Below are 14,893 nucleotides of genomic sequence, written 5' to 3' on the forward strand. Positions count from 1 at the left end.
TACAGATTTATACAGGTTTTTGACCCCCCCCCCCCCCCAGATGGGGGTTTAAAGAATGTTGTACATTAGATAAAAGGGAGAAGCGCCCTTGACATGATACAATAGAATTATATTACTTAAATACTTTACTTAGGCAGATAACAACTTAAACACATTTGGCTTGTCTTATCACCTAGCGTCTGTTCTCTGAGGGTGATTAAACAATGGCCTGTTTATTACTTAAATGTAATTATAGCACACAATAGCTGAGGCCAGAAAACCTGTCTTTAGAAATTAGATTCTTAAAGCTAAACACAGTTAACTCTTTCAGTCCTGACAGAAGGGTCTGTCACATTTACTATCTTATATAACATAGGGTTACATTTTCACTCGCACACGGTTGATGAAAACATTTTGTAGTCTCCCAAAAACAAAACAATAAATCAATTTCTAAACACACAAATTAGGCCTCGCTTCCATTGAGTCGTTAAAAATGGAGCCGTAAGCTACCGAAGCGGCCGACAGCTAAAAGTAATTTACGGCTCCATTTTAGTACCAGGTTTCCATTGAAATATTTTGCGGATAGCGTGCAGTCGCTCTTTTCGTGTAGTTGTAAGTTAACGTTGTGTTAACGCTTCCATCTGATGTCGGATTTCATGAAAATCAATTAGTTGCTAAGGTAACCCGACCTTACACTATAGAATTTACGTTTAATGTCCGTGCTCCTTACCGGTGATCACCTCTCAAGAAAAATAAAAAAACACTTATCCATATTTTTAATAATCAAATACTGTTTTCTAATATAATTATATTTAACACTTCATAAATATAAGTAATATTTATTGCTGCCATAGGCATAGGTCTAGTTTGCATTCTGTAGATATGTTCTTGCATATATTATTATATTTAAATATATACTGATATTTCTATTAGAATATAAGTTCAACTATTTCTATACATGAGACAACAATAAATATTACTTATAACAATTTATTTCTACATTAAAACACTTGCATTATTTGCAAGTTTTATAATTTCAATAGAAAATAGGTCTCAAAAAGCACAATTTTCCTCTTTTACACCTAGTTGAGCTGGGGGTAATATTTCTCAATGTATCAACAGCCTCCGACAATGTATTAACGGTTAGCGCTTTCATTGGAAACCTGGTATAATTTATCGATTAACGGCTTCTATTACTTTCTATGGGACGCGAAGATCTTTTCGGCAGCCGAAGTCCGGCTGCCGATATTGAGGTATAACGCGCCATTGGAAACAGTCGATAAACGATATTGCTTCCGACAGCATATTTATCGGTTTGCGAGTGCACGCAAACTGAATTACGACTCAATGGAAGCGAGGCCTAAGTGTCTTATTCAGATAATAGTTATATAGTACTATCAGTACTATCTATTAATTTATGTTCAGCCAAGCAAGGACCTCTTTGGAGAAATAGGATGAACACCAACTATAATTGAGAAGGTTTTCCCTCATATTTTTGAAGAGTCTCAGGTAAGTTACCCAAATTAAGTCAAGGGAGAGGCAAAAAAACTTTAGACAAAACAAACACTGCTTGCAATAAACAAACAACTTAAATAAGGAATCCACTAAAGATTCACAATGGTAGAAAAAAATGCTTTAGTTGTGGAATAAACATACACCTGAAAGCCAGGGACTTTTTTCTAAAGTCATGTCATACTAATTGCAGAATGAATCCAACTGACTTATGATACCTCTGAAGTTTACTGCACTATTTTAGAGAGTGAAAAGGAAAGTCTTACTCAGAATTATCCAAAAAGGAGAATCCTGTAAAAGGAGACACAGATGACCCACTGAATTATCAAAGGCAAAGAGTATATCTGATTCTGTCTGCAGAAATTATTGCTGCATTATGGGCTTTTCTATACAAGAATCATTTTCTTAGTGGGGAGACTCTCCAAAATATTTACTATGTCAGGAACCATAGCTTTCTAAGTCATAAGAAGAAAACACCAACACAAAACCCAAGAGTGAAAAGCATGCTCTATTACCTCTTTTATTATGCAGCCCTGGCCCTTGGTAAAACTGCAGTTATAAATATTATTAAAAATAATTATAAACATATAGTAACGTTAACTTTCGTCCGCACCTTAAATCCTCCTGGATGCATTACACATCAGATAACGTCCAGCACAACAGCAATCTGGACCTATTCTGGCATGACTCAAAGGCAGTAATGAGAGGACATATTACGTCCTTTATAGCTCACCATAATAGAAACATTAAAAAGGTAGACAGCGAATTCCATTCAAAGCTCACAGAAGCATACAACAAATATCTTACCGATCCCACACCCTTATCTAAGCAAAATTACTATGACCTTAAACAAACCAGGAATACCTTTTTTTTTTAGCCCAACAGGATAACAATTTTAATATACACAGACAAGGCTGCTACTTTAGGCACGGCAATAAGTCAGGCAAACGTCTGACAAATTTAGTTAAATCATACAGTCCTAAATCCTGCATAATAGCTATTAACTCCCACTCTTTACTTAAAGGGCCAGTAAACGTACCAAATAATGTTATATAATTCTGCACATAGTGCAGAATTATATAACATTAGCCTAACGCTAGCTTTATAAAATAAAGGGCTGCATAGATATTTGCCTACGAAAATTACTTTTACAGAACGCCACTCCTTGCTCTACTGAGCGGGTCTGTTTGTCTCAGAAGCGCATTGTGGCATGCTGTCTATTCACAGCCGGCCCGACCGCGCCATTAAACTCAATCTAGCTCGCTCCCGCTCTGGTCTGGTAGTGGGAGCAAGCTAGATTGAGTTTAATGACGCAATCGGGCCAGCTGTGAATAGACAGCGTGCCACAATGCGCTTCTGAAAAAAAAACAGACCCGCTCAGTAGAGCAAGGAGCGGCGTTCTGTAAAAGTAATTTCTTAGGTAAATAACTATGCAGGACTTTGTTTTATAAAGCTAGCGCTAAGCCAATGTTATATAATTCTGCACTATGTGCAGAATTATATAACTTTATATGGTACGTTTACTGGCCCTTTAACATCAGAAACCAACGAAATCATGGCAGAATTTGTAAAATACTATACCTCTTTATATACCAGTCAAAAGGTTAACTTAGATGAAAAAACAACAACATTTCTGGGACTTTATACAGACTCCCAAATTATCAGATGAGCAAAAATGATTACTCAACGCCAGCATACATACACGTGAGGTGAGCCATACGCAATGCCAAAGTGGGGAAAGCTGAGAGCCAGGATGGATTGCTTTCAGAATATTATAAACTCTTAGGCGATGATATTGCTCCCACTCTGTCCTCCCTTTACACAGATTACCTAGGAGGAGTCACACAAGTAGATAGTAGATTCACAGAAGCCAACATCTGTCTCTTACTTAAACCTGACAGGCATCCCACCCATATGTCTTCATACCGCCAAATCTCATTACTAAATGGAGATTACAAGCTATTAACCAAAATATTAGCGGATAGGTTAGCACAGGTTCTATCGTTCCGACCAAACAGGATTTGTAAAAGTCCGCTCTTCGGTAACAAACATTAAGAAAAAATTAGCGGTCACGTCCCTTTACTGGTAGAATACACATTCTCCAAAACCCTCTACATTACAAGATGCATGCCTTATAGCGTTAGATGGGAAAAAAGCGTTTGACAGGATAGAGTGGGATCATTTACACACATCACTGGCAAAGTTCGTCATAACAGGTAGCTTTTCAGAATTCCTTCAAAGGGTATATAGTGCCCCTAAAACATCTTTGATAATTAATGGTGGGCTCTCTCCTTTTGAGCTGCAGAGGGGTACGAGACAGGGGTGCCCCCTCTCCCCTTTATTGTTTGACCTAGCCATAGAGCCTTTGGCATGTTACATCGGGCAAAATTGTGAGGGACTAGAATTGTTAGATCACACGCAATTGTCATTATATGACGACTTGCTATTATTCGTAGGTAATTCAAATATTAACTTAAAAAAACTCTTAAATGTAATTGATAGTTTTGGTACTTTTTCAGGCTATAAAATCAATATCAATATTTGGCTACAAAATAAACAAAACACAACGCTGCTAAATACGGGACTCAAAATCACAGATGGATCGTTTAAATATCTAGGTATACAGTTACATGTGAATCCTAACAAACCATACCACCTCAATCTCAGGGAAGCTGCAAAAACATTAAACTTTTACCTTTGGGCTGGGCGAAAATACCAATTTCTCTCTCTGGCACCATCCACCTTTTTAAAATGGTTGCGCTGCCTAAACTCCTCTACCCTCTGCAGATGTTGCCACTTCTTCTTACTCAGCAGGACGCCAATTCATTGCAGTCTGCTTTGGGACAGTTCATATGGAGGGGGGAAAAACACAGGGTAGGGAAAACCTACTTAACAATGCCAATGAGTAAGGGTGGGCAATAACTTAAATAAAACGATTGCTCTAACAGGCTGTATAAGAGACCACATATGTAAACAGAAGCAAGCAGTGCATAAGCAGTGCACAATACTTAGATGCATTACAATAGTCATCATAAATAGTCAGTAATAATCATCAATAGTCAGTGATACATACACAGACCGGATCAAAACCAGGTATCAGGCTAGCCTCCCTGTTTCTGGCTGTATGTCTCTGTGTCCCCGGTGTGCAGATCAGCTGAATCCGTGTTTGCTACAAGTTCAAACAACTTCCTGGTTTAGTGTGTGCTGACATCATCACCTGAGACCCATTCAGTTAAAGTGAAGGTAAACTTTGGTGAATGAAAGCCCATTTTTTAAAATACTATTAAAAACAGGGGCACTTTCATTCATCAAAGTTTACAAAGCAGCCGTTTTGTTAAAAAATTATCTTTTTTTCTTTTTACAGCTAGAGCAGCTTCCCCCACATAGAGATCCTCTATTCACATGTCAGCAATGACTAATCCTGCTTCCTCCAATCACAGCTTTCCCCCCAGGGTAGTCATTGCCTGAGGCCATGCCATGATTGGAGGAAGCAGGATTAGTCATTGCCGACGTAGAATAGAGGATCTCTATGTGGGGGGAAGCTGCTGTAGCAGTGAAAAGAAAAAAAGGTGTTTGTTTTTTTAACAAAACGGCTGCTTTGTAAACTTTGATGAATGAAAGTGCCCCTGTTTTTAATAGCATTTTTAAAAATCGGGCTTTCATTCACCAAAGTTTACCTTCACTTTAAGCTGCTCATCACTCACATCGTTCCATGCGCCCCCTGGTGGATAAGCTCATATCAAATGCTTTTATCAAATAATCCAGGTCCATATACAGGTGAAACTTTAAAAATTAGAATATCGTGCAAAAGTTCATTTATTTCACTAATGCAACTTAAAAGGTGAAACTAATATATGAGATAGACTCATTACATGCAAAGCAAGATAGTTCAAGCCGTGATTTGTCATAATTGTGATGATTATGGCTTATAGCTCATGAAAACCCCAAATCCACAATCTCAGAAAATTAGAATATTACATGCAATCAATAAAACAAGGATTGTACATAGAACAATATCAGACCTCTGAAAAGTATAAGCATGCATACTGTATGTACTCAGTACTTGGTTTGGGCCCCTTTTGCAGCAATTACTGCCTCAATGCGGTGTGGCATGGAAGCTATCAGCCTGTGGCACTGCTAAGGTGTTATGGAAGACCAGGATGCTTCAATAGCGGCCTTCAGCTCTTCTGCATTGTTCGGTCTCATGTTTCTCATCTTTCTCTTGGCAATGCCCCATAGATTATCTATGGGGTTCAGGTCAGGTGAGTTTGCTGGCCAATCAAGCACAGTAATCCCACGGTCATTGAACCAGGTTTTGGTGCTTTTGGCAGTGTGGGCAGGTGCAAAGTCCTGCTGGAAAATGAAGTCAGCATCCCCATAGAGCTTGTCTGCGGAACCAGACTAAGAGACCATTTAAAGGCCCAGGAACCCTTTGCATGTGTTATGGCTTAATTACATGATTAGAGCCTAGAATATTGCACCTTTTCACAATATTCTAATTTTCTGAGATTGTGGATTTGGGGTTTTCATAAACTGTAAGCCATACTCATCACAATAATGACAAATCATGGCTTGAACTATCTTGCTTTGCATGTAATGAGTCTATCTCATAAATTAGTTTCACCTTTTAAGTTGCATTAGTGAAATAAATGAACGTTTGCATGATATTCTAATTTTTCGAGTTTCACCTGTATAGAGAAAGAAAAAAATAATAAAAAAAGAAAATTTATGCTTACCTGATAAATTTATTTATTTTTTGACACGATGAGTCCACGGATCATCTTAATTACTAATGGGATAGTCACCTCCTGGTCAGCAGGAGGAGGCAAAGAGCACCACAGCAGAGCTGTTAAATAGCTCCTCCCTTCCCTCCCACTCCAGTCATTCGACCGAAGTTAGGAAGAGAAAGGAAAAGCCAAGGTGCAGAGGTGTCTGAAGTTTATAATAACCCACAACCTGTCTAAAAGAACAGGGCGGTCCGTGGACTCATCGTGTCAAAAAAGAAATAAATTTATCAGGTAAGCATACATTTTCTTTTTTAAGACACAATGAGTCCACGGATCATCTTAATTACTAATGGGATTCAATACCCAAGCTAGAGTACACAGATGATACGGGAGGGACAAGTCAGGGACCTTAAATGGAAGGCACCACTGCTTGAAGAACCTTTCTCCCAAAAAACAGCCTCAGTCGAGGCAAAAAAGGTCAAATTTGTAAAATTTCGAAAAAGTGTGGGGAGGACCAAGTTGCAGCCTTGTAAATCATTTCCACAGAAACTTCATGTTTGAATGCCCATGAAGCAACAGCCTTCGTGGAATGAGCCATAACTCTCTCAGGAGGCTGCTGTCCAGCAGTCTCATATACAAAACGTATGATAACCTACAGCCAAAAAGAAAGAAACGTTGCTGTAGCTTTCTGTCCCTTGCGTTTTCCTGAGAAAACCACAAAAAAGAAAAAGAATGACTAAAGTCCTTAGACGCCTGCAGTCAAAACTTTAAAGCACGGACCACGTCCAAATTGTGCAAAAGTCTTTCCTTCTTAGAAGAAGGACTAGGACACAAGGAAGGCACAACAATCTCCTGATTAATGTTCCAATCAGAAACAACCTTAGGAAGAAATCCTAATTTGGTACGTAAAACTATCTTATCTGCATGAAAAATAAGATAAGGAGACTCGTACTGCAAAGCCGAGAGTGCGGACACTCTCCGAGCAGAAGAAATAGCCACAAGAAATAAAACCTTCCAAGATAATAAGTTAATATCTAAGGAATACATAGGCTCAAACTGAGCCCCTTGAAGAACATTGAAAATTAAATTAAGACTCCATGGAGAAGTAACTGGTTTGAACACAGGCCAGATCCTGTTCAAAGCCTGACAAAAGGATTAAACATCTGGAACATCCAGACAGTTGTGTAACAAAATAGAAAATCCCTAGATTTGACCCCTTAGAGAACTCGCCAATAAACCCTTCTCCAAACCCTCTTGGAGAAAAGACAAAATCCTAGGAATCCTAACTCTACTCCATGAGTAGCACTTGAATGCACACCAGAAAAGATATTTACGACAAATCCTATGGAAAATCCTTCTAGATACAGGCTTACGAGCCTGAATCATGGTCTCTATGACCGAATCAGAAAACCCCCGCTCGGATAAAAGTAAGCGTTCAATCTCTAAGCGGACAGCTTCAGAGAAACTAGATTAGGGTGAAGGAAAGGCTCCGGAAACAGAAGGTTTTCCTCAACAAAAGTCCCTAAGATGGTAGAGATGCTATGAGAATCACAGAGGCCCTTACCTGTTTGAAGGAGGAAGAGCAACAAAGGAAAACAGGTATGCTAGATTAAAAGGTCCAAGGGCCATCAGAGCCTCTAACAGTTCCGCCTGAAGGTCCCTGAATCTCGACCAGAATCTTGGGAGCTCGGCATTCTGCTGCGATGCCATGAGATCTAACCCTGTCTGATACTTGAGAATCAGACTGGAGAACACTTCCGGATGGAGTTCCCACTCCCCTAGAAGAAAGATCTGACCGCTCAGGAAATCCACCTTCCAGTTGTCCACCCCTGGGATGTGAATCGCCAACAGACAGCAAGAACAGGCCTCCACCTACTGAATTATTTTGAATACCTTCTGTCATCATCAAGGAACTCCTTGTTCCTCCCTTATGATTGATGAAGAACACAGACGTAATCTTAATCAACTGGAACCTGATAAACTAGACAAAGGCTAACTGAGGCCAGGTCAGAAGAACATTGTAAATTGCTCACAGCTCCAGAAAGCTTATAGGACGAACAGACTCTGTCTGAGTCCAAACCCCCTGAGCCCTTGGGGAGCCCCAAACTGCTCCCCACCTTAGAAGGCTGGCGTCTGTTGTCCCATCACCCAAGACGGTCTGCGAAAGCAGGTTCCCTGGAAGAGATGATCCAGATACAACCACCATTGAAGAGAATCCTTTGTCTCCTGCTCCAGAAGGATTTGAGGAGACAAATCTGTATAATCTCCGACCCATTGCTGGAGCATGCTTAACTGCAGAGGTCTGAAATGGAACAGAAAAAACGGAATGAGTCCATTGCCGCCACCCCCAAGGCAGAACATGCAGTGATCTGAGATGTCATCGCAGACAATGCATCATGTCTGCAGAAAGAACAGGACACATGCAGGAACTGTTAGTGCTTTAACTTTGCAGCGTTGGTCCATTTCAGGCTGTTTTCTTTAAACAGAGCTTTGCTCTTGCTGCACTGTGTAAGTTTTACTTAACACAGCACATTCACAGCAAAGAGCTGTTTAAGATGAACAGTAAAATATGCAGTAGAGCTGCAAAGCAGTAACACATTGATTGTTGAATGGCTCTCAGATTTTTTCAAATCCGCCCCCTAGCCTTTCCCAGTCTGCAATGTTGTTTTTTCTAAGACTAAGACATTCTAATGAGCAATGTACCTTTTTTATTAAATTTCTATGTTCGACCAAGTGGTAAGGAAACAAATGTATTAAGTTGCAATCCAATTTTTAACTGCTGCAATATATTATAAAACTTAAAAATGCTTTATTCTCCAGTTAACCAACACATTGCACCTGAACTGCTGCTTTAGTGTAACTGCCTAATTTATTTATTTATTTTAAATAACCTGCAGAAATTTTTCGCTAAAAAAATCTCATTGCAGAAAGTGAAAAAAATGTTCTGCCTCTGGGGCCGCCACAATCAGCCCGATTACCTCCACGCACTGAGCCACAGAAGACCGAGGAGTGGACTGAAGGACTAGACAAGTATCGATAATCTCTGATTTCCTGACATCCCAGAAAAATCTTCATTGATATAAAATCAATTATTTTTCCCAGAAAGTTACCCGTGTGCATGGAGCTAAGGAACTCTTTTCCAAATCTACCTTCCACCCAAGAAATCACGGTAAGGATAACACCATGTCCGTGTGAAATCTTGCTTGCTGTAAGGAAGGCGCCTGAACTAGGATGTCGTCCAGATAGGATGCCACTGCAATGTCCACGAACTGAACCGTAGAACTTGAGACGATTCTTGTGAATGTCACAAGAAGGTAGGAGTCCTCTAAATCCTTAGTTGTCATAAATTAACCCTCTTGAATCAAGGGAATAATGGAACGAATAGCTACACTAAGACATTTCCTTAGACTCTTAAGATCTACAAAAAGCGGTCTGAAGGTTCCCTCTTTTCTTGGGAACCACAATCCGATTGGGATACAAAACCCAGACCCTGCACCTGAATTGGAACTATTCAATCACTCCCAGGTCTGAGAAGTCTCCTACACAGTGTAAGAACCCCTCACCTTTTGTCTGATCTGCGGATAATCCTAAAATCAGAAACCTGCCTCTGGGAGGAAAACTTTAGAACTCTAAATTGTATCCCTGGGACACTATTTTCTATTGCCCAGGGATTCTGAGCATCTTGAACCCAAGCTTGAGCGAAGACGGAAAGTCTGCCCCCTACAAAATCCGGTCCCCGATCTAGGGCATGCCCTTCATGCTGTCCTTGTTTCAACAGCAGGCTTTGTGGATTGTTTTCCAAAATTGATTGGGTCTCCATACAGGTTTAGTCTGTTCCTGTTTGGAGGCAATAGAGAAATAATTTCCCTTGAAATTTCTAAAGGAACGAAAGGTGCCCTGTCGTCCCTTTAAATTGTTTCTCTTATCCTGAGGGAGAAAAAGCCCCATACCTCCCATGATGTCAGAGATAATATCCAACAGGCCAGGCCCAAACAAGGTCTTCCCTTGAAAACTAAAAATTATGAATGTATGTATGGGATACTTGTGTACGGCTAATCACCCGTAAGGGTCTCAAGGCGCTGCTCATCTTATCGACCTCCGAAGGATGAAATACCTCGCCGGGGATTCGACCTGCAACCCTTGGGTTGCTACAGAACTTTGCCACAGCGTCTTAGCATGCTGCGCTATCTGATAATGTACAGAAGCTTAGAGTAGTGGACACATCCGCAGACCAAGGCTTTAACCATAAGGCTCTCCGAGCTAGAATAGAGAAATTCTAAATCTTTGCTCCCAGCTTAGATAAGTTGAAGGGAAGCATCTGTAATAAAGGGTTTTTAACCTATCCTGGATTTCATTTAAAAAAGTTACTGTCCTGATAGCATCAGGCAACGCCTCAACCAATATGCTACCGCACTAGTGACGGTAGCAAAGCACATAGATGGCCGTCAATGTAAGCCCCGGTGTACAAAAACTTTTTTTTTTTTTTACGACTGAGGAATTGCTGTCGTCCATTTTAGATTTTAGCTAAAACCTCCTAGAGTAACAGACGGAGGTGATGTGGCTTAAAATTGGAAAATACAACTTCAGCATCAACAAGAGGAATTACACTGTGCTAGAAACCTCGCTTACGGAATCTCTGTTCTTCCTCTAACGCTTTCCCTGCAATATTTGGAAAGCAGACAACGCATCAGAACTCATGAGGAGAGCGAAGTCTAGAAAGCAACACAAATGAGTTATAGAGGAAAAGCAGGGCAATGCATGCGAGGACAATACAATTTGGGACTTCAAAGGGGGGGGAAAAAAATGTGTAATTAGATTTCATAGAATAAAATCCCTCACATACAGGAGGAACAGCAAATGAGTTGGAGGGTAAAACATTGTGCAACAACACAAAAGAAAGAGATCCCCTGCATAGCCTCTTGGTCTATTTTTCACAAAAAAACAAGATTTTCCAAAAAATTCTGTAATTTTTTAATAAATGCAGAAACGTTACTGTCCCTTTAAATTTTAAAAGGGTAACTTTTTTTTTTTACATGAACTGCTGTAAATAGCTTGAAAACCTTGGCAATTTAGAGCACAGCTACAGTGCATTATCAACACCCCTCAGCAGGAAAACTGCTGAGGTTCCTGTCTAAAACGAAAAACTATCTCCCTCTGATCAGTTACGCTCAGATCGGGACTCCACCGCAGTAGGGGAAAAACAACATCTCCGGTCCAAATTACGCATATAATGAGGGTGCATAATAGGACCAGTAACAGTATATCTCTGCCGTCGTGGGTGTTTACAAAACAAACATCTAAAAACAAAACATCTCCCGGTCGGCATGTTTTTTATGTAACCGCCAGGAGATGAAAAACGCACGCTAAGTAAACACTGCCTGCCAAGGACTGCCCTTCGTGGGCGTTGGCAACATAGATATCTCCCGGTCGATATGTTTTTTTATAAAATGAGTTTGAAACAACAATTATGTTCTCCTGTGGTCACTGACTAGTGAATACTCTTAAGGATGTCAACATCTGACATGTATATGACCGCCGGGAGATGTGATCAGTTGCCCCAGAGACTAACATATCAATCATCTAAAAACAAAAGCGCCCAATTACGCCCACCACGGGTGATATCAGTACAGACATCTCCCGGTCGGTATGTGTTCTCTAAGTAACCGCCGGGAGATGTGACTACCACCATCGTTATTTGTATTATGAATAATAAATACAGAGTGCCCTCCAGTGCCTGCGCTAGCTGTCGCATTTAGTCTCCTTTGTATCAGAGACAATTCATGCCAAATAAAAATAAAGTGCCCAATCCATTAAGGGCTTCCTTATAGATCCCATCTATACAAAGTAAGTGCCCAACTTCTGAGTTTTTTCTTCTTGTAACCCCAGAAATAAAACTCAGCACTTACCACATTCTGCCCGACAGCAAAGGCAGCCTCCAGGTTTGCGAGGTCCTATTCCTCACATTGACCTGTAAAAGAGGAGAAAATACTGAGTAATATCCCTCAGATTTTTCAGGGTTAGGGCAGCATAAATGTATGGGAGGCGCAGTGAGAATGTCCCACAAGTTCCCATTGCTCTAAAGCCACCAAAAGCTCTACTAAAGAGACTGATATGGACTACGTCTACACCCTAGAACAAAGCAGCACACTCTGGCACTACTTTAAAAATAATAAACTCTTGATTGAAGAATCTAATCTAACACCTCACTTTACCTCTTCCTATCACTAACGTAGGCAAAGAGAATGACTGGAGTGGGAGGGAAGGGAGGAGCTATTTAACAGCTCTGCTGTGGTGCTCTTTGCCTCCTCCTGCTGACCAGGAGGTGAATATCCCATTAATAATTAAGATGATCCGTGGACTCATCGTGTCTTAAAAAAGAAATATATATATATATTTGCAGCAATGATGGAGACCGCACTCATAGGACTTTTAGAAATTCACCTTAGTGATATTTAATACCGTAACGTTTCAGGGTTTCCCATGTTTGACAAAGGGGGAAACCCCGAAATGTTACGGTATTAAATATCACTAAGGTGAATTTCTAAAAGTCCTATGAGTACGGTCTCCATCATTGCTGCAAGTGTATTTATCTGTATGCACCGCACCTAGGCTGATGAATCAACACAAACGTGAGTGCTTGGTGACGAATATTTGGATATATATATATATATATGTATATAACCTAGCTACTGTTGGTGTACATGTAGAACTGTGGGGCAATGCTTCAACAGGCATCCACTGTGCACCCCAGAGTGTTAATAGGGGGATCAGACGAAGAGCTTTCCCCATAGATATAGGAAAACAAATTACAAAGAGAACTGAAAATTAAAGTATATATATATATATATATATATATATATATATGGAGGACTGGATCATCTACCTCAGACATATACCTTCACTTCTCCAATGTCTAAAGGGGGTACCAACCTAGGGAAACCCTCATCTTGGATGTCCTCTCACTACCTCGAGCTAAATCTCTCCAAAACTGAGCTCCTTATTTTCCCCCCTTCTTCCAAAATCCCCACCCCCCCATGTCTCTATAACTGTTGATAACTCCATCATTACCCCAACCTCACATGCTCGATGTCTTGGGGTCACACTGGACTCAGATCTTTCTTTCACTCCTCACATTCAGTCCTTGGCTAAAGCCTGCCGCTTCCACCTTAAAAACATCGCTAAAATTAGACATTTCCTTACACAACAAAGATTTTAATCCACTGTCTCATCCTTTCCCACCTCGACTACTGCAACTCTATCCTCTCTGGTCTCCCTAGCTCCCGCCTAGCTCCTTTACAATCCATAATGAATGCCTCTGCCAGGCTCATCTTCCTTGCACGTCACTCTTCATCTGCCATACCTCTCTGCCAATCCCTTCACTGACTTCGTCTTGCCTGCAGGATTAAACACAAAATTCTCACTCTGACACACAAAGCCCTCAATTGCACTGCTCCCCCCTAAATCTCCAGATGCTCTCCCTCCCATCTCCTACTCTCCTCCTCTCTTGCTACCTCCTCACATTCCCGTTTTCAAGATTCGTCCAGATTGGCTCCCATCTTATGGAACTCTCTGCCTCGCTCCACAAGAATCTCCCCTAGTTTTAAAAGATTCAAGTCCTCCCTGAAGACTCTACTAGTCAGGGATGCTTACAACCTACACTAACCTTCCTATCTCCATTGCTATCCCCTAAACCCCCATAGCATGTAAGCCTATGAGCCCAGCTGTTTGTAGTTCACCTTCATAAGAGCCGACTACAACAGTGCAACTCTCGGCAGGACCCTCTCTCCCCATTTGATCCCTGTAATCGTTTTTATATACCACCTATGTTCATAGCGCTGTGGAACCTGTTGGTGCTCTACAAATACCTAATAATAATAATAATAAAAGATAGAACCACAATTTATAAATTAAACCTAAGCAAATGCCACATTAATATGTTGGGGCTTTTTTTTTGAAGATCCTCAAATTGCCACACAGAGCTCTTACAAATGGCAGGGGAATCATAAAAACCCTTAAAATAGTTATCATGCTGCACAAAGAGTAGCACACTGTTCTATGAGAGTGTCAGGTTTTCTTTTTTATTTAATGAAATTGGACAATGCTGTAAATTAAAACCATGCTTTACAGAGAGTAGCCAAATCTTTATCCGTGCAAAATAAAACTTCTAGATTAGAACTCCAGCTCAGGTTAACGCATTCCAAACTGGTAGAAAATGAATAAATGTGATCTGAAAGAGAATACATAGCAAAGTGAGACAGCTCAAAACCTCTAGGAGGTCTCTACCTACTCAAAGAGCGCACAAGACTATATATCCACTAGTCGTGCAATTGGAGAGAGATGAAGCAGTGGGAAATATATATATATATATATATATATAATGTATTTTATATAGGATATTCCATACTTAAATTTAGTCTATTCGTACAATTTTATTTTTGTTTCGTATGACTGTTGTACCAAGTACAAATTATTTCCTAAAAGCAAACCCATTAAATTTGATATTTAAAGCTCTGGTCATTCATCAGTACATATATAGTTAAGCTTTGGATGTAAGTAGATGTGTGTATTGCTTATGATGGTTTTGGCTAATCCATTTTGTGAAAATCTTTAGATGAAAATGATAAACTTTTACATTTCTGCTAACCATACCAGATTTTTTTTTCTATATTACTTGA

The sequence above is a fragment of the Bombina bombina genome, chromosome 5 (genome assembly GCF_027579735.1).
Source record: "Bombina bombina isolate aBomBom1 chromosome 5, aBomBom1.pri, whole genome shotgun sequence".
In the NCBI taxonomy this organism is placed as follows: domain Eukaryota; kingdom Metazoa; phylum Chordata; class Amphibia; order Anura; family Bombinatoridae; genus Bombina; species Bombina bombina.